The 26029-nt window shown below is 43.2% G+C and overlaps 1 protein-coding gene across 2 annotated transcripts in view; it reads right to left on the bottom strand.

Annotated features, from left to right (window-relative positions):
- LOC119659775 (CDC42 small effector protein homolog) overlaps positions 1-26029 on the bottom strand; it is a 95390-nt gene that overhangs the window by 56689 nt on the left and 12672 nt on the right. For both annotated transcript variants that reach the window (XM_038068039.1, XM_038068037.1), the window contains exon 2: positions 12599-12654. The gene's annotated coding sequence lies outside the window, so the exon portion shown is untranslated. The remainder of the gene's footprint in view (positions 1-12598; positions 12655-26029) is intronic.

Raw genomic sequence — 26029 nt, 5'->3', positions numbered from 1 at the left:
AGACGCTAGAGGACTAGAGGAGGATGGAAATTACTTCGAGAGTAACACAGGGATTCATCCTAGGGCCGGACCTCTAGAACGCTTCGTACGACAGTCTACTGAAACTCGATATGCCCGAAGAGTCGCGCCTGGTCGGTTATGCAGACGATGTTGCGGCACTTGTTGCCGGATGTACTGTTGAACAGGCGAAAAGCAGATTTGGCATATTGATGCGGCGGGTAAATATCTTAGTTTAATGCTCGACTCGAAGATGAGCTTCTTCGAGCAAATCAAAGCACCAGCGAACAGGCTGCAGGTGGAGTCTACTTTTAAAACAGGGTATTTGCAGACCATCAAATAGCTGCTGGTCTTCTCCGCTACACATGGTCCAAAGTGCAACGGCGACTGGAGACCATGTGGAGATTATAGACGTGTGAATGCTCAAACCATTCCAGACCGTTATACTATACCACTCATTCACGACTTTGCGCACACCGTCGTTAACACCGTGTGTCCACGGCCTTCGATTTAGCCAAGATGTACCAACAAAGACGCAGGCTCTACAGATTCCTCACTGAATATCGTACCATCCTTTGCTTTCTTTCGTTTTCATATAGCGTTGTCGTATCATTATGCCAAAGTAAACACTCAATAGTGTACCTGTGATGTTAACTGATATTTTTCTGATTACATTTTTCAATGGTAGGTTCAATAGCACAGACACCAGTCCTAACCCTTTTTTTCAACATTGAATTTGTCCCAAAAGTTCATTTTAAACTCTTGTGAGTCGAACAAATTTTGATGGAATACCAAAAGTCAACCATAATTTTGTTTGGAATATTTCTAGAAATACCTTCACGCGCTTTCTAGAAATCTAAATTTGGTGTACATTAAAGTTACTCCATTAGAGTTTTTTCAGAAATTATTTTACTGTAATGTGACCTATTGTCAGTCGTGTGCCTTTAAGGCCTCTTTGGTGTATTAGTATCTTAGACAATGACTCCTTTGCTCCATCGGGAGCAAACTTAACCAACCCGATCCAGACGAAATGACCTTGCATCTGCATGGAACAAGAGCTGCAAAAATAGAAAAATCGGAGTATTTTTCCTAGAATCGCTTAATCCGTTTTAGAATCGCCAAAAATAGAATATTGACAATTGGTCCCCATCAAATCATTAACACTTCTCCAACGCTTAACTTCGGTGGTCAGAAGAATCAATATCAATCTGTTGATGGGCTGGTTATATCTGAAACGCTATTGCCGGAGTTTCATACCGAGCATATCCTACGTCATACCTTCAAAACTGTATCGATAAATAGGGTTAAGAAACTGTTCCATGACCATTTAATTCAAGCCCCATGATCTGTTCTTGAAGACGCAACCACCCAATCTCAATTGCTTGCTTACTCGGTACTTAACCTAAGCATACTTATCGGCTTAACCTTGAACTATTCCATTGCGTATATAAATTCATGTTTCATGTCACATTCTTCTGGATTTCTTAACATGTTCCAAGCTATCTAACATAATAGTCACTCGGCTCCGTCCCATCTCCTTTTGCACAATCTCAACTTCACTCCACTTCAATTAAAGTTTTCCAGAAAACCCATAGGAAAACATCCAAGTTCTTTCTTCTCCTAGCCCAGCATGCTAGACATTGCAATGTAGCATCACCCAACGCAAGCTGACAAGGATCACGACGTTCAATGAAGTATTGCTAAATGTTGAGACATTTATCCACAATCTGTCTTGTGTTTTATGCCAGTCGAAAATTTATTTAAGTATATTTCGCACAAGAGTAGCAACAGCAGCAACGGCAACATTAATATTGTTGGCCGACGACAACGTTGATGGCGGTGTGTTGTTGATAAACAAAGACCATAAGAAACGAGTCCAAGATGACGACGCACCACATGGCTCATTTCTTGTGCAATCAAAAACAATGAAAATGTCCAACGCAATGTCGTTTCTCATATCGAGCGCGCAATGTAATTGTGGCGAAATGCAAAAAGTCTTATGGGTACAATGCGGTCAACTTTCTTGACTGGAGAGGAAAAAGTGCAGGAATCTGACCTTTCCAAGCAATTAATTGTAATCTTGTTTTTTGAGTTTCACTGTTTGAAGAAGCCGTCATTCAGAAGATCATAAAATGTTGTGTGTATTATGACAAATTATGTTGTCCGGTTTTAAATAATTACTCCAGCCATTAGAATTCCTTCGTGGAAGATGTGAACCACTTCGTTCTATTGTTAAAATAGAGAAACTTCCAAATTGTCAGCGCTGGTTGTCACTCTTTGCCAGTAAAATGGGGTGAATAGGTTGAAGTTCCTTTGAGTGGTCTTAAGGTGGGGGTCGGTCCAAAATTCGTTCTAGAATGGAAGAAAAGTTCAAACCTTTCCTGATCCTCTGGTATATTCTCTTTTGGCTGTTAGTCTCTCTCTCTGACTGACAACTGGCACCTCACAGGGAACCCTTCTGTCACCCTTTTCCCTCCTTTCATGAAAGACGTTCATCACAACTCGTTGATAAATCATTTCCATTTGAAAAACTTGGTTAGGTTAGGACTTATGGAAAGCAGAGCCCTGATCCAGAGGAATTACCCTTCACACAGCTTGGTGCAAAAATGGTTGAGTTGTCAAGGGCAAGCACAACGTGCACCAAGCTATGAAAAATATGGTAAGAGCTAACAAATCGCAGCAGGAGGAACGAAATTCCAAGGACAACTCGAAATTTGCTGTTCCAACGGTGTCACAGGCGACCCAAGTGACACCTGATCGTATTGCAACAAACCCGCCACCAAACAAGAGAGTGTGGGAAAAAGATGTGGATCCTTTCGAAAATCAGCAGGCGCCTAAAAGGAAAAAGTCCGTGCAAATAATTGCGGAAAACGGAACTAAAAGCACCGAAGAGAAAAGGCAGGTCCCCCAAGTACGAGGTTCGGCATTCGAATCGGCAAAATCCAAGGGGAATGAAAACGGTGGATGGACCAAGGTAGTTAACAAAAAGGCCAAGAAAAAGGGAAAAGTGCGAATTCGCCCAGAAGCAATTGCAATCTCCAGGAAAGGAAATTTGCTTTACGTGGAGATATTGAAAAAGGTCAAAGCTGACCCCGACTTAAAAGATCTAGGCGGAAATGTCAGCTAGATTCGAAGGAGTCAGAAGGGTGACCTCATGTTCGAGCTGAAAAAATCCAGCTCGGGAAAACTGATGGCTTCCGAACTCAAGTTAAGAACTCACTTGGGGAGAATGTCACAGTACGGACCCAAAAACATGGGATCTATATACGGCTCGATCAATGCAGAAGGTGTGGAGAAAAAAGCCTTATTGCCAGGGAGTGCAATAGGGACCCCAAATGCTTATTATGCGAAGTAAGAGAGAGACGGGATTACCGGCATATTGCCGGAAGTGCTAAATGCCCGGAATTTCGGAAGGCGCTGACTTCAATGAAAACATGAGATTTATTCAAATAAACGTCAATCATTGCAGGGTCGCTCAGGATTTACTCGAGCAGACCACCTACGAATACGAGGTGGAAATTGCAATCATTAGCGAAACCTGTAGAAACGGTGGCGTTTGGGTAACAGATTGGACTGGTGCAGCGGCGATATGGGCATGCGGTTGACAAGCCATACAATGCACTGGGAGTCAGACAGCCAGTGGCTTTGTATATGTGTACAGCTGTTACGCCCTACCTAGTCTCGAATTAAACGAAATGCTTGACAGTCTTGTTCTCAACGCAAGGGATCATAGTCCAAGGGTGATTGCTGGTGACTTCAATGCTTGGTCCTTTGAGTGGGGTAGCAGAGAGACAAATGCACGGGGGTGCAGTCTATTAGAGGCTTTTGCACAGTTGGATATAGTTCTGGCTAACAAAGGCTATGTAAACACCTTTCAGAAAGGGGGGTCTGCCTCCATCGTAGACCTAACCTTTGTCAACCCTGTAGTGGTACGTGGTATGTCCTGGTACGTCAGCAAGGACTACACCCACAGCGATCGCCAGGCAATCTTCTTTGGGCTATGGGAGTCACCGGACAGAAGACCGTCATACCTGAAACCGGGCTCTGGATGAGCAAACGTTCATATAGGTGTGGCTAGACCAATCTAATAAAGCAGCGTTCGATTAATCAGCCTGCCGCCGAGCCAGAAGAACGGCTCAGAGGGCGGTAAGCAGAATCGACCAAAGGCAAAAAGAGTGCGCCTATAAGGAAGCCTGCAAATCCCTCAAGCTCGCCATCCAGCGAAGCAAGAGGGAATGCTTGAAGAAGCTCTGTTCGGAAGCGGACGTAAACGCCTGATTCAGAGGCCTTTCATCTCTGCAGATCACGTGCCCTTCACTCTTGTTTAAAATAATCCAGGGGTTATTCCCCCAGCATGAGGAGGGCACTGACAGCTTTCAGCGACCTCTGAATGTGACGGCAATACCACCAGTCACCAGCGACAAGCTGGAGAATATTCCCGATTTATACTCATGCGAAGCGATCAGTGCTATTGAGGATTTGCTAGAGAGTTCTGGTCTGACACTTGCGGAAGAAAGAACGGAAGCGGTCCTCATCACCAAGCGCCGTAGAAGAAATTATGCCCGCATTCAAAGTGGGAATCATATCATCACTTCCAAACCTGCCATCAAATACTTGGGAGTGATGATGGACGGGAAGCTTAGCTATAAGCAACACGTGCAGAATGCTTATGACTATAGTAGTGAGTTCGGTCCTGCTCTATGCAGCGCCAGTTTGGGGAAATGCATTACAGATCACTAACAGTCCTAAGGGTGTGCTCGGCATTCAGGACTATCTTAGATAATGTGGCATTCGTCATCTCGGGAATGATGACCATTGACATCTTAGCAGAAGAGATGACGAACATCAACAATGCGAGGAAGAACCTAGAGGCGACTCTAAGAGAGGTATTCGTACCAGAAAATCTGGTGCGAAGAATGTGAGCATGTCAGAAAGACTGGGATGCGATCAACTCCATGGTCGCATCTATTCAGAGCAAACTGCGAAAGGCAGAAGAGACTAGAAAAGCGCGGTTACGTACGCCGCGTAGAGATGAAAGGTTACCAAGTTAAACTGAGCTAACTCCGCTCCGTGATGTAATACCTTATGGTGGTTCCACGGGGCTTGGGAGGATTCGAGGGTGGTTTTAGTGGGTAAGAATGCCACACGCTGGCGTGTCCAACCAGTGTCTTCTGAAGATTTCCACCTCCTTAAAAAAAAGGAGAGTCCAAAACCCGTGCTAGAATGGAGAACAGTTCAAAACTTTGTTAACCCTTTGGCATATTCTCTTTTGGCTTTTAGTCTCTCTCTGAAGACAAACTGAACCGCGCTAATGCAATCCAATTGGCACCCCACAGGGAACCCTTCTGTCACCCTTTTCCCTCCTCTCATGAAAGACGTTCATCCCACCTCGTCGAGAAATCACTCCCATTAAAAAAACCGCTACTTTGGACTTGGGAAATTCTTCGATAAATCCAACTAACTGGTTTTTTAGTTAGCATCACTTAATGAACATAATAAGCAAAAAATCTATCACAATTATTCACCCGATGAATTCAATCCGCTAAAAGCGAACATTGCTCTTATTTATTCATTAATTTACGCACCACCGTCAAGTATATATTTATAAATGGCAAATGGTGTAGTGTTAATTCCACAATAGTGGTCACGTTCATGACTGACGAGCCGGAACATTGACCTACAACTGACCAAGAAACTTATCTAAGATGGATAAGTCTGACGCTGAGTCATAAACTCCAAGTCATCGCTGACCATTGTCATGACCAACACCAATGAAAGAAGCATCCGAAAGGTCACTGAAATGTGCAAAAATATTACTTTTATTAAGATATCAATTGGGGGCTGACTAGCACTATTAATTGGAGAGGCTTTTTATGGCGTTTCCAAGCATTGTTTCTGTTTTTATCAAGGTAAAGTTATGGCTGGTACCTTGAGACGTGTTACTAGGTTGGGTTTGCTCTTTGATGGTTTATGAAAGTTTCTACATGGAAAGCATGAACATATATTAATGAGATTGTAGATGGATGTTATGCTTTTATGTCGGTGTTACCACTGAAATGTAGTTTAGGTTTTCAGCGATTAAGAAGTGAAAATTTTCCTCTTCTATCGAACAATATATTTTGGACCAGAATCCGTCTTTTCATTCATTTGTTACGACCTGAACAGTTTAAAAGTTGGAAAACCACAAGGAGAAAATCATGGCGAATATCATTATTTAGAATTTACTTGTGTTTTGGAATAAAGATTATTTTAATTGGTAGTTTCATTTGTATCTATTGTATTCAAAGTCTGTATTGAAGTAGCTATTTCTTTTAAGTTCAACGCGTTTTGACCCATAGAAAATGGTCCTGGTTTGAAGGGTACTTTTCGGCTCTGAAGTTCTGTGCGTATGCGTTGTGATTATGGAGCGCTTCTGCCCCTTGGATAAGATGGGGGAATACGTTTGCGAAAGTCCTTAGCTCCCGTAATGGTACGCCCTTGAATTGGTCTTCAGAAAGCTAACCTAGAACCGTTTATTTCGGGCTAGGTTTCCCACTTTCCCGGCTTAGTGAGTCTTCAAGTAAGGGAGTTCTTTTCATCAACGAGAGGGAACAGGAGGGAACGGTTTGTTAGTTCACGGTCTTTACCTTGTGGCTGTAGATGACTTTACGTTCTGTAGATGACATCACTTCCGCGATCACCATCAACGCCGGTTCTAAGAAAGTGCAATAAGCAGACGTGACTTACAAAGCTCCCTGTATCTGTACTTGGGCAAGGCGTTTACGATACACCTTGACAAAGGCGTCAACCAATACGTCTGGGCCGTAGAGAAGAACCGATTGCATTGTCTCCTGGTAGATATAGGGTGCCCAACATTCGTCATTAGCCGACTTAAGGTCAAGACCAAGGAAGCACGAAGTAGAAGTGTTGACCGACACTAAGGAAATCGCTACCCTCTTACGGGATTACCATGGTCTACCCATGGGAGGACACCAGCGGATCATGAAAACATACAAGAGACTGAGGGAAGAGTACAGAGAAGAGGTATCCTTACCCATCAAGATGCCGATGTTAAAACGGACATCGCAGAGAGACCTTTTGATAAAGTATATATGGACATGGTGGGTCCATTGGAAACTACGACTACTGAGAATCAGTACATCTTAACTTTCCAAGACAATCTTTCAAAACTGATGGACGGCTATGCATTCCAAATGGAGAAGCGGAAACCATTGCGCGAATTTTCTTTGGCCAAGTAGTATCTCGATATGGAATACCAAAGCAGCTAGTAATAGATCAATAGCACCCGCGTATCGACCAGTCACTTCGGCTGAGCTACGTTTATGTGGTAGCGGAACTAAACGGTCAAGCTTCACTATTTTTCCTCGACTTTAGGGTGACCTTCTCCTCTTTCGTGAGTAAAGTCAATGCGAATGGTCACGGGGGTTATTGCCAACTTTCATGATTTACTACAGAACACAGATTAAGCTCTCTCTGAAAAGATTTTTTTTGGCAGATGTCCACCAAGAAATTAATTTTTAATTCCAAGTGAATTTGCTGGAAAATCACAACAGGACACTCAACGCATTTCTACCCTGAATATGATGTTTACCTGTTATTTCATCCCTTGATTTCAATAGCGATTTTCCTAGAGCCTTAGTCGAGTCATTATATTACATTTCTGTAGTTTTTCCAGGATAAAGAATTCAAAATTCTAAGGGCTGTTCATAATGTATTTTCCACCCTACGCGCGTCCTGTCGCAACGTTAATTTCATTACAGACTTATACAAACATTGACTATGATAGAAAATTACAGTTACATTCTAAGGGCTGAGGTTTTCTAGTTGCAGAAGGATATCACAACATAGAAACTAGTCCTTATAGCGTTATCAAAGCACAACTCAGTCCTATCCCGAGTACCAGCTTAGCTGAAAGCATTTAGACCAACAAGAAGGGGTGGAAAATCCCAATAAAATTCCATCATAAGTGGTGAAACAGGAAATCCGTCTAGACAGGTCTAAAAGATAGCTACGGAATTTATCTAGATATGGAAGATTTTGCTTGAGCGAAAAAGCAATTTTATATTGATGTGGATTATTTGTGAGGGCGGAGGCAGTAAAAATGCAATTGAGAGAGAGAAGCCATTTCCTTTCAAAGATTTTGTTGGGAATTGAGGGAATTTCTCGGATATTCACAGTTGATGGTATTCCGTTATATCTAAACAAATGCCATCACATAATCGGAGGAATGGTGAAAATTTCCTGGATTCCTGTAGAAAAGATGAGATATTGTTTCTGAAAAATGAAATATGAAAAAATAAGATGTTGCTTTACTGGTAAGGTAATTTCTCATACTCAAATTGGCCGCCGTGGCATCTTTTTTTTTGTTCGTACATGGAGGTGGAAAATCTTAGAAATACACGTTCGTCCCAGTTCCGCCGCAAGGAATACCTATTCCGTTAAGCTCAATTTGGTGTCAATTATCACCCCCAGGTATTTGATAGCCGGCTTTGATACGATCGCATATCCACCGACTTTCACGGTGTTATTTTTTCTGCGGGTGTCAGCCAAAGACAGCCCGGCTCTTTCCAGCCAGGACTTTATCGCTCTTACTGTTCCCGTCGCATAGACCTCCACATCTTCTGGGTATTTTGTTGTAGCAACCACAGCTAGGTCATCAGCAAAGCCGACAATCTTATTTTTTTCTGGGACGGGAAGAGCAAAGACCCCATTATACATGATACTTCACAACAGTGGACCAAATACCGATCCCTGTGGTACCCCTGTGGTTCTCTTTGGGACCTTCATCCATCCCGTACCACAGAGTCCTCTATGAGAGGTAGTTATCCACCAAATTCGCTACATACTCGGGGACACCTATGTCAGCTAACACCGTTTTTGACATCCAGAGCCAACAAGGCACAACAGCCGTCAGAAATCAGTGCGCCTTTTGCCAGATTTATTACCATGCTAATTGCGTATACCGTAGAGTGGGCACGTCGGAAAGGAAACAGGCGTTCGGACAAACCATTACTGGCTTCGACGATGGGTAGAAGCCTGTTGTAGATGACTCTCTCCATCGTCCTCTCCATTGTATCCAGCAGGCAGATAGGACGACTGGGTTTCCAGCAAAACACACGGCGGCCTAAACGGCCTTGGTAAGCTTTGATAACCAAGTTATTCGTTTGATGAGAATATCGTGGTACGTTCCCAAAAACATCAGGTCTAAGAGTATATAGAGTGCAGTCCAGAGAGGAAATCTGCACTGCCTCCAAACAAGAATACAGGTTGGAGCAATTAGGAAAAAAAATCACCGTGAATCTATGAAAAGTTTATGGTGGCAATCAAACGGTCACAATGCGACTGCCATTGGAGACAGCGCAGAAGTTGGATAGGTTATTTGTTTTCATCCGTAAAAAGGATTTTGTGATACCCACTTTTTTGCGAAGCGCTTTATCGGTTTTTTGCCTGGTTGAAGACGGATTTCGTAAGTAAATGGCTTTCACAACATCTGTAGCAGCGGATTCCGACAAACTGCACGAACAGCCTGCACAACATTTGGCTGTCGTACAGACCTCATCTGTTCCACTGTACCGTTGTAACGCGATTTACTGATAGAACTTATTGGTATACTGTGTACAATATACCATGGGTCAGGTGGCTTGTGCCTTTGTGTGAACAAAAATAAGCGGTATATTCGTATGTACAGTTTCTACGCCTCACCGAGCCTCATCTTGTTCTCGAGGCAAGAGGACGAAATCCTAAGGTGGTAGCCGGTGACTTTAATTCTTTGGCCATCAAGTGGAGTAGGAAAGAGACTAATGCAAAGAGGCGGTGCTTATTAGAAGCATTCGCCTAGTTAGATATAGGTTTGGCCAATGAAGGTGATGTAAACACCTCTTGGAAAGGGGGTTCTGTTCAGTTGTAGTTCTGACTTTTTTCAGCCTTGCGCTGGCACGAAATATATCCTGGGAAGTTTGCGAGGACTTCACGTACACCGACCATCAGGCAATCACCTTTGATTTATGGGGGGAGCCACAGGGCCAAAATCGAAAACAAAGCCAGGATGGTCTGCAAAAGCAATGGATGAACAAACATTCATGGAGGTGTGGCTAGACCAGCCCAGCAAAGCAAGCACCTCCACGGATAGAGCTCGTCATGTGACATAATGCATCGCTAATGCATGCAACGCATCCATACCTAAGAGGAGCTGATTTCCTGCCAGAAGATCATCCTTGGATCGACGTGCCATCGGTAGGACCGATCAGGGGCAAAAGGAGCATGCCTATAAGGAAGACCACAAGAACCTCAAGCTCGCCATCCAGCAGAGCAAGAGGGAATGTTTTAGGGGGCTCTGTTCGCAGGAATGATGGGACCATTCAAAAACTGTTCATCTCCGTAAATCATGTGCTCTACCCTCTTGTTAAAATTGATCCATTGGTTATTTCCCCAACAAAGGGGGAGTACTGACACCTATAAGCGAGCTCTGCATGTGACACCGAGACGAGCTGCTGAAGATCTGCGATAGATTATCCGACAGTAAAGCTCCCCCCCCCCCCCCTGGTGTGAAATATAAACTGGATATTTTTGCGGAGTTGTTAGAAGCGTGCATGTCCGCTGTTCCTATAGACCCATATATTTTCTAGACACTATGGGGAAAATGTTGGACCAGGTAATTTACAACAGATTACTCCCGAGAACCAATAAGACCTTTTAGATCGGCAGTATGGGTTCCGTAAAGCCAAATCAATCATTGATACCGGGTTGGCCGAAAATACGATTCACGGAAGGGCGAATAGTGCGCGGTGGTGACCCTTGACGTGAGGAATGTATTTAATTCGGCCAATTGGAATGCTACATGAAAGTCTCTGACGACGATTGGTGGTCCCACCTATCTCGCTGCCTTGCCGATAGTTACTTGTGAGAACGTACGCTAGGGTATGATACCGATGATAGACCTAAGGTGTACATTGCCTCGGTGGGTGTCCCACAAGGGTCTGTACCAGGCTCACGACTGTCTAATATCATGTACAATGATGTAGTTAACCTTCCGATTCCGGAGGAAGCCACGATGGTAGGTTACACTGATGACATAGCACTGGTTGTGGTTGCAAAGCATCTCGAAAATGCTGAGTTGTACTCCAGCGAAGCAATCTAGTGCTGCTAAGACATGGCTAGAGAGCGCTAGACTGGCACTTGCGGAGGAAAAAACGAAAGTGATACTTATCATTAAGCGCCGCAATTACACCTGTATTAGAATTTAGAATTATATTATCACTTCTAAGCCGGCCATCAAATACTTAGAAGTGATGATAGATGGAAAACTAACGAATAAGCATCCACCACGAGTATGGCTCTATGCGAAGATGACGCCAACGTAAGACGACCGCGGCATACTTGTGGGCTACTCATAGGCATAGAGTTCAATCTTGTTGTATGCAGTTTCAGTTTGAAGAATAGCACTGTATGTTTTAGATAACACGCAGGGTATATCGTGCCTTCAGGACCGTATCAGATGATTCGGTGCTCGTCATCTCGGAAATGATGCCGATTGACATCCTGGCAGACGAGATGATGAACATATATAATGCCAGGTTCATCTACTCTTTATCGCAGCTGAAAAAAGCCGAAAGAGAGTGATCCATAAGCAGATGGCAACAGCGATAGAACCACTCATGATGATGCTTGGAGTGACTGGAGAGAAAGCATGGAGCGATCAATTATAAATTCAACCAGTTTCTCACCGGCCGTAGCGGAGACCGTAAATATAGGTTTAAATCAGAGACCTTATCTGATTGTCCGATGGGGTCTCGGAGGACCCAGCACACATATTCTTCCGATGCTCGAGGTACGTGGAAGAAAGGAGGAACTTAGAGGAAAGCCTAGGTGAAGTGCTATCACCGGAGAATTTTAGTAGCTTGCAAGGAGGTTTGGGAAGCGATCAATTCCATGATCGCCGCAATCCAGGATGAACTACGGAAGAAGTGAGGAAGGCGCGATTACGAATGCCAAAGATAAAAGAAAGGACACCTAGCTAGCGAGCTAACTCCGCCCGTGATGTAATACGTAATGGTGGTTCCACAGGGCAAGAGGGAAGCCAGGTGTGGTTTTATTGGGTAAAAATTTCACACTCTGGTGTGTCTGGTGAGTCTCCGAAAATTTCTCCTTTTCTCCTTAAAAAATGTCATGAGTACTTGCCTACATCTATAGGATTGGCGGAGAGGTAACTTAACGACCTTATTTGGACGAAATAAGTTCTCAATAGAGCGACTATATGGTTGTTGAACTTGAATTAAGAGCCAATGTGGATATTAAACACAGCAGAGGTGCTATGATGACTTTAATCTGGACAGAGGGACTCTGTAGACAACAACCCCTAATAAAGAAAACATCATTTCTAAACAGAGAACTTTATGCAAATATTAAACTAAGATGCTCACAGGGTCTTTATAAACACTAAATATATCTCCATAAAAGACTTGAATTCTTACTAAAACACCAACGTTGAAAACTAAATATACAATATTCCCTAATGACATCAACAAAACAACAAAACTTATATCATAAATATCTTTCCAAACAACCATTTCATCGCTCATTAACTGAAATTCAATCTACTCACCTTTCACGTCATGAATATCTGATTCGAGGTGTGTCCATAGAATGTTGTTCGTTGACCTGAAAAAAATGTGCCATAGTCAGTGAGAAGCTCAACGTTTTCAAGTGTCGTTTATTCAGTATAAGGGTCTTAATAGATGTAAGCTTAAAAAAAAATTCCTGGGAGTGTTCCATTATTAGCGCTACAATGGAGGACCTGCAAATATTCCAGAAAAAACTGCATTCAGAAAGTTGGCAATAAAAGTGCTCACTCTCATTCATGCAGAGATTCACGTTAAGGGGAGTCGTATGGAATCAACTTTCAATGACTTGCAATATCGTAGTAAATCCATTGTTTATTTTGAAGGAAAGGGACATATGTATGTATATAGAGAAATATTTATCAAGTAAGTATGGAAGTATCTATTCGAGGAAAATCATATCTATTTTGCGCTGCCTTGGGTTTGTTAGGATATAGGTGAAAAAATGAGTTCCGTTTTATTTTAAGTTAAGTTTAAAGTTAATGTATCTCGGGAACCAGTTGTTCCCTTCTTCAATGTGATATTACTCATATACAATACTTCTGGAGCCAGTTATTTTCCCATCTTCAGTGTTAGATGCGGTACTTTATTTGCGAACATAAAAACCTTTTAGACAGAAAAGGGACCAAGATTTTGAGGGAATAACTGGCTTCTGAAATTCGTTATTGACGAAAAAAGAACATTTATCTAATTGTAATCTCGTGTTGTTTCTAGCGATTAAGTTATTTGAATAATTAAGAGTTGTCTTTTCTATTCGCCAGTAATATTTAGTGCTTCTGGAGACACTGATGAAGGGAACAAGTAGTTCCCGAAATACCGATATTTTTAAGGTTAATAAATATTACTAGCAAATAGAAAAGGCAAGTCTTAATTATTTGAAGAACATTTAGCTATCAGAGTGTTTGATTGATGCTAAAACTTTGGAAATTGACTAACAAAAGCAAGATTTGAATTGGATTCTGATATCGTCAGTAGCAAGTTCCCATAGGTACCCCTTATAATGCTTTTTTCGCATATCCTTAATAAACGAACTTCCCATTTTAAAATGACTCAAATTTCAAGAAACTCTTCATTTGCATGCCTCCTTAAGTCTTCCCCATTGATATCATCTCAGTATTCATCCAAAAAGCTACATCTTGTAAGATGGTACCGGCATGTTTTTCTAGCCCATATTCAAACAATGAACAATGACGAGTATATCAATGTATGAGAGGAACAAAACTATACATTCTGCTAAGGCGCAGTAATCGCAAGTAGTATTATAGTATCAGAGCGGCTTTGCCATGTTTTTGGTCGGTTATGCAAACAAATAAATGGAAGGTGTTCGAGAAAGGTGTTTTCGTGACCTGGATGGAATGCGAGATTTGAGAATAATAAAAATTACGGAATCGGAGATAGAAGATTAAACTTTAAGCGAGAATAACTAATGTTGATCGATTAGAATTTACATCAGAGTGCAAGTGATTGTGTCGTCTTGGCCGGAGCTATTCACTTTTTTTTAGGAATTGGGGAGTCCTAAGTCCGCATCCTCTTGATGCCGGACCGGGCCAAATGGAGAGCAACTTGCTCCTACTCCTTATGGTCGATTTCCGCCTTCCGCCGGGCCTCCTGAATTAGGGGAAGAGTGCCTGGTGTTCCATTCGCCTCGTTACCTTTCGTCCCCCTCTTAGCAGTCGCGGGAACCGTTGTACCTTCCTTACTGGGAGCTGCATTTGAAGACGGGCCTGATACTCCGCAAGAGTAATTGTTCTCTGTCTGGTGCCTGTCGGGGCTGATCTACTATCCTTGTTCATGGACGGCCAGAAGTGTTTTCCAATGATTAACTGGTTCGTTGTCCTGATGATTGGGTGCATAAGGTCGTGTATTGCGATAAATACTTTCCTGCGAAAATCGGTCGGAACGAATGGTTTTATCTGACGTCTCACAGAGCAATTAGGAGTTTGGGCCGAAGATTGGAAACTCCTTGAACTTGTATTTGTAGTCTGCTTTCAGCCTTTGGAGCTCTGCGTCTTTGTGAAGTTCGGCTGCTCCAAATCGTCTTTGTTTAACCAGATTAACTCACCCCATTCCACAAATAACTTCGGTAATGCTGCCGCAGTTCAGGTAGAGCAGAAATAAAAATCTGAATCAACTACATAAATTCTTGGAAAATGCTCTTCTGCGTCCATTAGCTCCTTCGTATCGTTTCCAATCAACCCCCGCGTGTTGAACTACAAATATGCTCGAATAATTGCCATCCTCAAAACGTTGAAAACTATCTGATTTGCATCAAATTCGATTTTCTCGACCAAAAGAAAGTCTGCTAATTCGTACGACAATATGGGCATGGGCAAGTGACAAACGCAAGTATTGAACGGTAATCCTTAGCTTGCTAGATGATGATGATTCAGCAATATGTTTCCTCACTATCTTTCACCTTTGCCCTGTTCGGTAATGGAATCGATGCTTCTCCATCGTTTTCGTCATTTTTCTCGATCATAGGCCTGTGTGGGGAGTCGGGAGGCTCACAAAACACCATCTGCCTCGTTCGGGCTTTTGCTCGTAGAGGGTGACAAGGCGGATGACACTGCGGTCAATTTGATCACAAAGAGCCCCAAATAGTGCTTTGATAGTGTAGTTCGTCGTTGGGTAATAGATAGATCTGAGATTGCTCAGTTCTCTAGGTGGTTACTATGTCACTAACAGTTATAGTGCTTGTTTCATTGGGGTTGGTCAAGGACTCTGTTTTAATCAGGTTCAGTCGGGGAAGACTATATGACTATAAGACGCTGGGAAAACATCATCTGAATAGAGCATTGGGTGAACCGCGGAACGGCCTATCTCTTGCGTGGCGTGCGCGCGTTCCTGTCGCTTTGACAAGTCGACACAGATCTCTCTCGTCATCCCGAGTGTCTAAATTTGTCACAAAGATTTTTGTAATGACACGAGAGATACATAAGAAGCACCCCTTTCTAAGTGATGCGACAATCTAACCAACTTATCGTAAAAAAAAGATTTGGCAGCATCAGGTACTATTGGATAATACGGACTAACTTTCAATAGTTATCCTGCAGTCTTCCAGTCAATAGTAGTCTAGCCATCAAGGCTATTCGTAATTAACTCATTCCAATTGCACTAAACCATAAACACCAACAAAACTTTAAGAATCCTTCCATGGAATTCACATCTCCTCCTATGCATATCATAAAATTTCTCAGCGCACAAAGCCCACAAGGTAGTTCCCATAGTTGAAATCGAATAGGAATTCCACAAGATACGAACGTCTCTCAGATCTTTTGTATTTAAATCCCGGCCTCCGAACAAACAACAATATTCTATTCAACGGAGGGCTAAAACGACTTTCCCAAGCATATTCATTGAATTGAAAGCGCGACCCTTAACACGACCTTGGGCCTAAAACCGCATTAAGGCCTTTTACAGCCTTGCCGAGAGTGAGATTCGCGGATTTATTCGTAGATCTTCTGTCGGAGGAAGCACTAAGCAATTCGTTGATAATGTACGGCAGGTATTGCGTGCATACGGTTGTAATGAATTGTGGGTAATGCAATTATTTATGGGCATATGAGTTTGCCAGGCAGTGGTTCGTAACCAACTTGAAGTATGGAGCCTTATTTCAATGTTATGGGAGGGATTTTCGACCCCGTGATGTAAAGATTGTTTTATGGTGATCCATTCAGCAGATAGGACCATCTGTTAGTCACTAGTGCAGGTGGAAGTAATATAACGTAAAAAACAAGAGACTTCCTCAAAAAGATGTTTTTTACAAGACAAAAATAAAAGATAAATCGGATCGCTCCCATAAAAGTTCAGAGCGGTCATGGTTATTCTATAGTTGTATCACCCTCATCCAAGGTAACTTTAAGTGAGCACGGATACTTGTCCGCACCATGTTCAAGTCCCACATCTGATTATTTACCGGTGGAACAATGAGTCAGTTGTCGCGGTTTCATCTATAGATACTCGCATGGATACAGGCCAGAAACAAATCCTCTTTGTGAGTCGCAAAGCAACTCATTTGCTTAGGCTATCAATGGATTTAATCGACTGAACATAATACCAATATTCCTAGCATTTCTACCGGCTATTGTCCCCTTCATGCAGGTGAATTGAGAATTTTGTAAAGTACAATTGCCAGAGGAAACTGTGAGACCACCCTTCTTTAAGCTCGCAATAATTGAAAGTTTGAGTTGAAGTTGCGTGGAATAATGTGTTTAATTAGTGGTTAGCAGCTGGAAGTTATTATGAATGATGCTTGGATTAGTTGTTTTCGACTACTTCTCAGATATAAGCACAATGGGTTAATAGATTGCTATAAATCTTGAAAATTGTAAAGATTAGAATTTTCAATTATTCTTGTCTTCCTGCTTTGAATGAATAGATTCCCTAAAATAGGAGCTTCGTGTATTCGAGTCATATTCTGTAATTTCCTCATCAAGACATCGACTCTCTACCCAAGAGCCTTTTTCCTTTTGAGCTTTCAAAATATTACAGGAGTCGGGGTTAATAACAGTTCTTCGGGGGAGGTCCATTTGCCAGCTCCAGTTGACAATCCTATGTATCAACGGCTGTCAGCTTTGGTTGTTGATCCTTGAATTTGTTTTCACCTAAGCTCTAGTTCCGTTTTCCTACCAACTTGATTCGGCCGGGTCTTCTCTGCTACTCCCGTAACTCAACATAAGGTTTACCTTGTGCTTAAGTGAATGCATGTCAAAATGCCGTCCAATGCTTTAAAGTTCATACAGAAATACTATTCAACACTATACGAAGTTTAAGCCATCCAGCTATTCCGGAATTCACGGAGCATCCATTTCATTTTAATTTACGCCCCAGAGCTCCAATCAAACTTTTACGTTTTAGAAGACATCTGGTCGCCAATCAAAATGGGCCATGAAGACGACAGGAGAAAACTATGCAAGTCCCAGGTCATTGATTGTTTCGAGATACGAGAACGAGCATCTATTAATCTCCATTTAGCTCGATATCTTCAATATCGCAAGGTCTATATGACCTTATGCTCAGAACTTTTGTTCTGTTTGTTGTTTGAAACTTGGGACTACCCACCTGTCGACTATATGGTATGTCGGCTTAACCTCTCCATTCATAAGGAGTGAGAGGACGTACGCTGAGATGTACTAGTTCCACTACTCCACAATTAACAACGAACTCGGGTTATAACGTTGATAGCCTAACTTGGAGTCACTTAAAAGGAAGCAGATCCAGATGATGGTAATAGAATCGACGCAATGACCTCATTGCACTTGGTATTAGAAGGGTGAGGGTCTTTGGCAGTCGCTCATCGATCCATGCTCACGCTCTTCTTCATCGTGAGGTCCTAAGAAAACGAAGTAGTACTACAAAACTGACAGTCGTTTTCAATGGAATAGTGTTCGAGCTCCGATTATTTGCTTAACAACATTCTCAACATTTCTGCAAAGCTCCATTTTGACATATTTAACATTACTCTCTGATTTGACAACACACTCAGGTTAGTTCTCTAGCTAGTGCATACCTGGGGCGGTATAATATTATACGCTGGTTAGGTAAAGAGGTGCCAGATTCAGAATTTCCTTTGTTTCGCTCAAATCCAAGAATATCGTCTACTGTGCGGAGTTGCCAAATCTCCCATCAGGCGCGTCCCTTTGGGCAGATAAGAGAACGCTCAGCGGATATGGATGTGGCCAGCCAGGTAGATGGGAATAAAAGCGTCCACCCGTGGATAAAAATTGGCTCTGGGAAGGATACTCAGAATACCCCCAGTACCAGCGGTTTCTGGGAATGCGGAAGCGGGCTCCTGGCCACCGATATCCAACGACCGCAGTGCCTCAGTAGTGGGAACCATGTCTACTGTGGCATGAAATATTATAAGCGTGATGAAAGGAGGAGAACTGGAAATATCAATCAAAATATAAAGGCCATGATTAGAGGCACCAAGTTGGCGTACGGCAAGATCGGATGAAAAAGTAAGCCAGGCAACATCAGGGACGCCCGCTCAAAATTCGGAAGAGGAAACACCGGGGAAGAGGCTGCACAAACGGTTGAAGGAATCGACTTGTCAGCAAACCTCTAAAAGAAAAAACGGCTCAACTCCCAAAAAAGTGGAGCAGGTGAGCAGAATGCTTCAAGCTGCTAGCGAAACTCAAATGAGGCAGCCTGGAGAAAGATGGCGCCTTGGAAAAGGAGAGTTAGGAGGACACAACCGAAGGTTATTATCATCTCTCTAGAATTTACCAATTTTCGGGATAAAGTCAGCCGCATTAGACGATTTCACAAAGGAGATATTAGCTCAAGAAGCCCAAGGATATAACTGCAGATAAGTTGTTGAGTCGAATTGGGGAATCCTTGGGGGAAGAAAGCCGAAATCAGGGCTAGCAGGCCGGAGATCTCACCAAGGACATAGATGAGGTTACCACGGAGGAGGTTCGTCAGGCTTTGGAAAAGGAGTTCGAGCATATTGGACTTTGAGAGTCAGCGGTAAAAAGGCTACGAAACGCTTACGATGGGATACACTGCGCCATCATTAGTCTACCAGTAGAAGGAGCACTCAAACTGTTGGCAGCAGAGAGAGTAAGAATAAACTGGGTTGTGTGTCGTCTTAGTGAGCAGATACAGCTGAAACGGTGTTTTCGATGCCTTGGTTTCGGTTACATCACGAAGACATGTTCCAGTGCCGATGTTAGACTGAAGCAATGCAGAAGATGCGGAGCGGAGGTCCACATCAGCAAGAACTGTGGACCGGACCCAAATTGTCTACTGTGCAAAGGGCAGGAGGGGGTGGACCATCGGTACATTGCAGGTAGCAGTAGGTGCCTGGAATTTGGATACAAATCAACCTCAAACACTACCACGCGATGCAGGTTCTACTCTCGCAAACCATCCGCGAGGAAAAGATCGATGTGGCCATAATTATTGAGCCATATTGAAACCACATTGATGGCATCTGGGTGCGAAAGGACAAGCCTACTAGGAAATAATGGAACACCCGGAAGAAGGCTTCATCAGAGCAAAGGTGAAAGGAGTTCACATATACAGCTGCTATACTGCGCTTAGGGTCACACTTGACGAGTATAATCAAATGCTGAGCTCTTTGGTTTTGGATGCAAGAGGCAGTTTGCCGATAATTATAGGGGGTGGGTATCTTGAATAGACCAGCCGGAAACGAATTTTAGAGGACGTATTCTGCTCGAGGCATCCGCAGAGTTAGACGTGGTACTCGCGAATGTTGAGACTTCGTATACTCATACACAAGGGAAAGAGCCTGGGGTCTATAGTGGACCTGACATACATGAGCTCCGCTTTAGTCAGAAGAGTTGCTTGGCAAGTTAGTGAGGACTCCACTCATAATGGCTATCAGGCAATCTGCATGGAGATTAAAGGTGAATCGAGCTCAAAAAAGAGCTCCCGCAGAGTGCCGGATGGGTTGTCAAGTTGAACGGTGAAAGCTTTTGAGAAGGACATATTCTCTACGGCGCTTGAACCTGATATATCCTTGGTTGGAACGACCATAGAAGAAGCTACTCAGATCACCCAATAGATGACGAAAGCATACTATATCACTATGCCCAGAAGGCGACTGTTCCCCAGTAGGCAACTCCACTACTGGTGCAAGTTTGCGAGCCGCATGTTTCTGGGCAAGAAAACTTTTCAGAGGCTCAGAGCAAAACCCGGTAGCGACGATCGTGAGGGTCGTCGTTATGATGAAATAAGCATCCTTGACAAATACATACATACTTACTCCCGGATGAGCTGTCAGTCAGTAGATATCCCATACGCTGGTAACAGTTGCAAATTTTTTTTGAAGATCTTTACCGCCGAAAAAAAGAATACAGAGAGAGAAACAGTCACTGAACCGATTTTCATAATATTTTGCTGCCACACACTATAAAAATGAAGTAAGGTTGATTACGACTACAATCATATTTCGAAGTCAAATTGCACAAACATTCGAGGACGACAAGAAGTTTACTCTATCAAAGTGTTCGCTCTCCGCTATACGTTTCAAATATAATACATCTTCCGAACGATTCGAAATTCATTTATCATTATTTGGATGGAGTAGCTTGCGGACGAGGTTAGAAATACGGAAGGGAGAATTATAGTCGGAGGAAACTTTAACGCCAGAGCCCCGAATGGGCCATGTCTCAACCGGTTTCTCGTGGCACACAAATTTTGGAGATGACCGCTCGAACAGGACGGGCAGTATCCCCCATGTTATCTTTGCTACGGAGTTTTTAATGGAAGGGACCGGAACATTTTACGGTTAGTATTTCGCAGTAAATTTCCTTTGAAGTGACAAATGGCTTCTCTCAATGTTCTGATGTCCGGCAAACACCTACCGGGTGGGACATCAGGAAAATCGACGTCAGAAAATTTGTCGGAGCTCTCTCAGGAAAAGGAAATCAGGGATAAAACACAGGCACAATGAGCTTTATCACCGCAGCTTGCAATGAATCGGCTCCCAAAAGAAACCCCACCCTCGGTAAGTTATCTGTTTACTGGCGGACGGGAGAAATTGCAAGCCTACGAAGGAAGGAACTGCCGCAGACTTTGGCGAATTGCTCAGTGTGTAAGAGACCAAAACGAGGCGATCGTTAGATCCGTAAAATATAAGAGGAAAAAGGAACTCCGCCACGAAATCAACAATCAGAAAGGATGTTACTCGGAGCTAACCAACGGCGTTAACAGAGATCCTTGGGGCCTCGGGTATAAGCTGGTTACCGAAAAACTCGATGAGCATCGATCACCCTGTTCTATGGAAGTAGTAAAGATGGAAGAAATCGTGCACGCCCTTCTTCCAGTCCACTCTATCCGAGGTGACGCTGCTGATGAGGGAATGAGTAATGAAGAATGCCGACTCTTCACTCTAAAGAAACTAGAGGAGGCGGTCTGGGGCATGAGGGACGAAAAAGCACCACGACGCATATTTGATAACGCGTATTTTCGCTGGAAGGTTGCAAGAATTGTGCTGCTAAGCAAGGGCAAACATGATCCCGAGTCGTATCATTCTCTCGGTATGTTGGACGAAGCGGGAAAGCTTCTGGAGAAGCTCAGGAAGCCAAGACCGACTGGCGCAATATGAGCTGCGGGAGACTACTGACTAACACAATATGGTTTTAGAAAGGGACGATCCACAATTGATGAAATGTAGGAAGTGGTCCAAGTGATGGAACTAGCTGAGGCACAGTCGGCGACCCTAGACGTAAGAAACGCCTTCAATTCTGCTTGAGCTACTGGAAAATCGTTTCCATATTCCCAGGCTATATATTACGGATATTGTGGAACTATTTAAAGGACCGTGCCCTGCTCTACGAGATCTGGGAAGGTCAGCACAAAATCAAGGTCACATCAAGGGCGGCTCAGGGATCTATGCTTTGGCCAGCACCTTTGAAACGCCTTATACGATAATTTTCTGCGACTCAAGATGCTCGATGAATCAAATCTGATGGGATACGCCAATGATGTGGTATTGTTTACCGCACGCACTTTTGACCAAGCTTAGAGCCCAATAGGGCAGATGAGTAGCTGAACATGGATTCTTCCCGGCACTGGAGAAAACAGAACTCGTTGCCTTGACCAAGGGGAGGGTTCCCACAGTCCTCTTTATTCAGGCTAGTGAAACCATGGTTTTGTCGAAGCCGGCGATGAAGTGCCCCAGCATCATAATAAACGTGAAGATGAGCTTCTTCGAGCAAATTCTCAACAGACAAGGCTGCGACTAGAACGTTTGCCATTTTCCGGCTGATGGCCAATAGATGGGTACTGGGTAAGGAGTAGGTGTTGGTTGCTGAAGAATGTTTCATGTTCAGTCCGTCCTTTCTTGCCGTTCCGAAAGCTACACGCATAGCGCAAGTACAAAGACGAGAGACTCTGCGAGTTGTATCCGCCTATCGTACCGTCTCGGAGCCAGTAGTAATGATGATAGGAGGAGTTATTCCAATCGCTCCACATGCTGACAAGCGTACGTTAATATGGCTCAGAAAAGGCGAAGGAAACAAGGAAGCCGTCGCATGTGAAGCGAAAGCCCGTACTCTGTGGTATAGAGAATTGAGGGGTAGATCCCAACGCGCATCGCATCAAAGACGCGCGGTCGTGGTTCAATCGAAAAGCACGGCGAGGACACGGGTGTTTGTAGTTTTACCTACCCACAATTGGAAAAACTCGCCAACCTGACTGCATATATTGTAAGGATGTGGTGGATGATGCCTACCACACCTTTTTCTTCAAGCGCCATCACCATTACTTCTAGATGAAATAGTGTCAAGGATATCCAGGCACCATAATTAGGGCTATCCTGGAAAGTAAGGACACGTAGTGGCGAGTTGCGTCTTACATTGGAGGTATTTTTAAGGCGAAAAAGAGGCAAATGGATAGGATAGATAGCCAGGGTAACAGAAGCTCCCTGAGATATTGAATAGGCCTGGCCTGAGGTAATGTGTCAAATGGTTCTGGGTTAGAATTCTAGATGTACCAAGAGTATGAATAGGCCTGGCCTGAAGAAATGTATCAAACGGTTTCAGGTTAGATTCCTGGATGCACCAAGGGTGTGTTTTAGTCGGTAATCTGTCTGAGATAGGGTTCCAGTAGTTTCATTCATTTCATACCCCTATGCCAAAAAAAATCTTTGCCTGGCAGAGCTCCTTTTCCTTCATTTATCCTGATTTAAGTGTAGTTTAGTTGTCTTCGTGATAGAATCTTCCGACGTGTGGTAGACATCTCCTTCACTATAAAATCCCAGCTAACATTGCACTATGAAGACCGAATGCCCGCTTTAGTGTCGTTGGCTTTTCCAGCACCATTCTCTTCCTTAATACTCACGCTTACATGCATTGCATGAAGGAACCATTACCGTTGCTCAAAGTGTTATGTAATCTGCTTCCACATTTAATGAATGCATCCTTATTCAAAGTGCGAGTAAGCAAGTCTCTGAGACTCTTCCAGCACTAACCTACTCCTGAGACAAGTGCAGGAAGCGTACATCAACCTCTTCCAAGCTATCATTGCAGCATACAATGCAAAGTAGTTACACCTTACGGGATTTCGTTCTCAACGCTATCGTCGTTAAAAACTATCTAATTATGCAATTATTATAGATACAAGTAACAAGATGATGATGATATGATAATCTAAAGGAAAACCAACCAACCGAGTTTTCTGTGTCACTGGGTAAAGTCTAGTGTGAAATTCTATCGAGAAAAGTGACGACAGTGAGTGTGTAATGTATAATCACAATTATGTGAAGCACTTGTAACAAGATAGACCACATAATGCAATTAAAACCACTTTAAAAGAAGTCGATGGGACCGCAAATGGTTCAATGAGTGCCAGCATCCCATCTCCAATCGTCTTATTAGGCTCGTTTGTATGATTATATGTGACACTGTCAAGTGTTTCTATGATTTGTTTGCTCCCACAGCAATGAGCAAGTAGGCACAGATGGGATCGCAATTGGTGGATGAAGTGTTAACAGTTTTTATGTTATGTTCGATTGAATCATTGCATTGAGGTTGAGTAATGGGCAAACATGGTGAGCGATACGATGAGGGGGTACAAAGTAGAGTTTGCAGTGAGGACTGGAAGATTAGTAAAAGCTTAAGAACACAAAGAGATTAGTAGGCTCCCTTTCTCATCCGGGTTGCTCAGACAAAGATACTCATCCTTTGGTAGAGGTTTTTCAAGGAAGAGTGTTCACGCCCTTTAGGGAAGGTCCTTATAAACGCAAGGGTACTAGCGGATTAGACAATGCACTTCTGTAGCTAGAGACAGACAATATGCTCCCCCATCCAGCTTCCATTTGTAAGTTTATTTGACACCCATTTAAACAAGTCACTATACCTGCCTAGCCATCGGGTTCCTTCAAGTTTTCGACTAGGTTTATGTAAATTTAAATGATATCTAACGCAGAGCAGTCCCAATTTAAGCGCACACCCTGACTTCCAAAGTGGACGTCATTCGCAAGACGACAAATCACTTTGACTATAATAAACAAATATCTCAGTTCTATAAAAATTGAGGGGGATCTCCTCCATCCATTCAAAATCTAAATCCTGCCAGGATTTGAATTATTCTATTTTTATTACACGACATCCATCCATCCTGCTGATGATAGGTCTCGGCCCTAAATCTGCAGATTTCAACCCCTACCGAATCTCTCAGCACGTGTAGCAGAATCCTTGAATCTCTTCACTCCTCTTGAGTCAATGGTGAGGATATATAAATCGGTCAATGGCACCATAACCCCGATGACGTAATACCCTGAATTTTTATTACACCATGTCGCATACATTTAGATACACTCAACTGATCATTATCATCGATATACAACCGTCTATATACCGTCTAACATCCCCACGATGATATGAATGAAACCGAGAGCCATTGAAACAGTTTCGGGATATTTTTATATTGTTCTTGCGTAAGAGCTTTGGGGAGACGAGCGTTCTAGTTTTTGAAGGTATACAAGTAAAGATACGTAGATACTTGTATATGGAACAGATAGGGAGCGATATTCCGGTGGTTGGGTGGATTATGCACGCGATGCACGGTTGGGTTATGTGTTTTTGGTTGGTGGACTCACAAGGGAGTGTCATCATCCGTATTTGTAATAAAGAAACGATTTGATGGTGCCTGAGTAGTGTTTTGGTGAATGAAGTACGGAAAGCACAGTCAAAAGGGGGATGCAGGTCACATCGTGAAGTATACGCTGATATGGTGAATTATTCATTTAAAATTCAAATCTAAAATTGAGGGGCTAGGACCACTACCTCGCGTAATCAATTTTTGTGACTCATTGAAATTCTTAGATTGAATTGTGTTACTGTTTTTACTGTATTGATTTGCCCACATTATGCTATAGCGGATAGGATACGACCGAAGGTTATCATCATCTCCAAGCGTGGCAAAGGGTCATACGCTGGCATTCTCAAGAAAGTGAAGGCAGACCCCGAACTTACCACTCTGGGAGATAATGTTAGCCGCATTAGATGGTTTCAGAAAGGAGACCTTATGCTGGGGCTCAAGGAGTCGGATATAACGGCGGATAAATTCTTGAGTCAAATAGGAATCAGGGCTAGCAGACCGGAGTCCTCTATAGTCTGCGAGGATATAGATGAGGTACCCACGAAGGAGAAAGTTCGTGAGGCTTTGGGAAAAGAGTTCGACCTCATTGGACTTCAAGAGTCAGCGGTAAGTACACTACGAAAAGCCTACTGTGGGACACAAACCGCCAACATCAGTGTACCAGTGGAGGCAGCACTCAAACTGTTGACTGCAAAGATAGTTAAAATAGGCTGGGTTATGTGTCGCCTCTGAGAGCAGGTGTCGCTGAAGTGGTGCTTTAGATGCCTTGGCTTACAGGTCGAAGCCATGCCGGAGATGTGGAGCGGAGGGCCAAATCAGCAAGGACTGTGGAGCAGACCCAA

The sequence above is a fragment of the Hermetia illucens genome, chromosome 6, assembly GCF_905115235.1.
Source record: "Hermetia illucens chromosome 6, iHerIll2.2.curated.20191125, whole genome shotgun sequence".
Classification (NCBI taxonomy): domain Eukaryota; kingdom Metazoa; phylum Arthropoda; class Insecta; order Diptera; family Stratiomyidae; genus Hermetia; species Hermetia illucens.
Note: the sequence above shows the minus strand (reverse complement) of the source record. Positions and strands in the feature narration are given on the sequence as shown.